This window comes from Electrona antarctica (assembly GCF_951216825.1).
Source record: "Electrona antarctica genome assembly, chromosome: 1".
Lineage (NCBI taxonomy): Eukaryota > Metazoa > Chordata > Actinopteri > Myctophiformes > Myctophidae > Electrona > Electrona antarctica.
In genome coordinates this window covers 56,261,156-56,262,851 of record NC_136806.1, presented here as the reverse complement: position 1 = coordinate 56,262,851, position 1,696 = coordinate 56,261,156, and positions in this window count along the sequence as shown.

Genomic DNA, 1,696 nt, shown 5'->3' with positions numbered 1-1,696 from the left:
ATAGTCCATGGTCTCGGAGGGCATGCTATAGTATGTCGTTTTTCACGATTTCAGAGGATTTGAAAAAATGGTGAAAATTACGGAAAGCGAAAGGCTATAGTCCATGGTCTCGGAGGGCATGCTATAGTATGTCGTTTTTCACGATTTCAGAGGATTTGAAAAAATTGTGAAAATCACGGAAAGCGAAAGGCTATAGTCCATGGTCTCGGCCGGCATGCTATAGTATGTCGTTTTTCACGATTTCAGAGGATTTGAAAAAATTGTGAAAATCACGGAAAGCGAAAGGCTATAGTCCATGGTCTCGGAGGGCATGCTATAGTATGTCGTTTTTCACGATTTCAGAGGTTTTGAAAAAATGGTGAAAATCACGGAAAGCGAAAGGCTATAGTCCATGGTCGCGGAGGGCATGCTATAGTATGTCGTTTTTCACGATTTCAGAGGATTTGAAAAAATGGTGAAAATCACAGAAAGCGAAAGGCTATAGTCCATGGTCTCGGAGGGCATGCTATAGTATGTCGTTTTTCACGATTTCAGAGGATTTGAAAAAATGGTGAAAATTACGGAAAGCGAAAGGCTATAGTCCATGGTCTCGGAGGGCATGCTATAGTATGTCGTTTTTCACGATTTCAGAGGATTTGAAAAAATTGTGAAAATCACGGAAAGCGAAAGGCTATAGTCCATGGTCTCGGCAGGCATGCTATAGTATGTCGTTTTTCACGATTTCAGAGGATTTGAAAAAATTGTGAAAATCACGGAAAGCGAAAGGCTATAGTCCATGGTCTCGGAGGGCATGCTATAGTATGTCGTTTTTCACGATTTCAGAGGTTTTGAAAAAATGGTGAAAATCACGGAAAGCGAAAGGCTATAGTCCATGGTCTCGGAGGGCATGCTATAGTATGTCGTTTTTCACGATTTCAGAGGATTTGAAAAAATTGTGAAAATCACGGAAAGCGAAAGGCTATAGTCCATGGTCTCGGCAGGCATGCTATAGTATGTCGTTTTTCACGATTTCAGAGGATTTGAAAAAATGGTGAAAATCACGGAAAGCGAAAGGCTATAGTCCATGGTCTCGGAGGGCATGCTATAGTATGTCGTTTTTCACGATTTCAGAGGATTTGAAAGAATTGTGAAAATCACGGAAAGCGAAAGGCTATAGTCCATGGTCTCTGAGGGCATGCTATAGTATGTCGTTTTTCACGATTTCAGAGGATTTGAAAAAATGGTGAAAATCACGGAAAGCGAAAGGCTATAGTCCATGGTCTCGGAGGGCATGCTATAGTATGTCATTTTTCACGATTTCAGAGGATTTGAAAAAATGGTGAAAATCACGGAAAGCGAAAGGCTATAGTCCATGGTCTCGGAGGGCATGCTATAGTATGTCGTTTTTCAAGATTTCAGAGGATTTGAAAAAATTGTGAAAATCACGGAAAGCGAAAGGCTATAGTCCATGGTCTCGGCAGGCATGCTATAGTATGTCGTTTTTCACGATTTCAGAGGATTTGAAAAAATGGTGAAAATCACGGAAAGCGAAAGGCTATAGTCCATGGTCTCGGAGGGCATGCTATAGTATGTCGTTTTTCACGATTTCAGAGGATTTGAATAAATGGTGAAAATCACGGAAAGCGAAAGGCTATAGTCCATGGTCTCGGCAGGCATGCTATAGTATGTCGTTTTTCACGATTTCAGAGGATTTGAA